The following is a 223-nucleotide window of genomic DNA, read 5'->3' on the forward strand; positions in this document are numbered from 1 at the left end:
CCAAAAAGCCACTCCTACGTGATAACTGGTATTTCTATGTGTTTCTTTTTGTCACAAAATAACATTACGCATGCGTAACTTTACCGGCGTCTGGCATTATGCCCACGCCTTATCGATCGAAATATCTTGCACGTGGAAGAATATACTGGGTAAAATAGTGCATCTCGTATCCGCCAATAACACTCTTCAGAGATAATGTCGTAAGAAGAAAATAGAGCAATTT

This window comes from Tachypleus tridentatus, chromosome 11 (genome assembly GCF_004210375.1).
Source record: "Tachypleus tridentatus isolate NWPU-2018 chromosome 11, ASM421037v1, whole genome shotgun sequence".
NCBI lineage: Eukaryota > Metazoa > Arthropoda > Merostomata > Xiphosura > Limulidae > Tachypleus > Tachypleus tridentatus.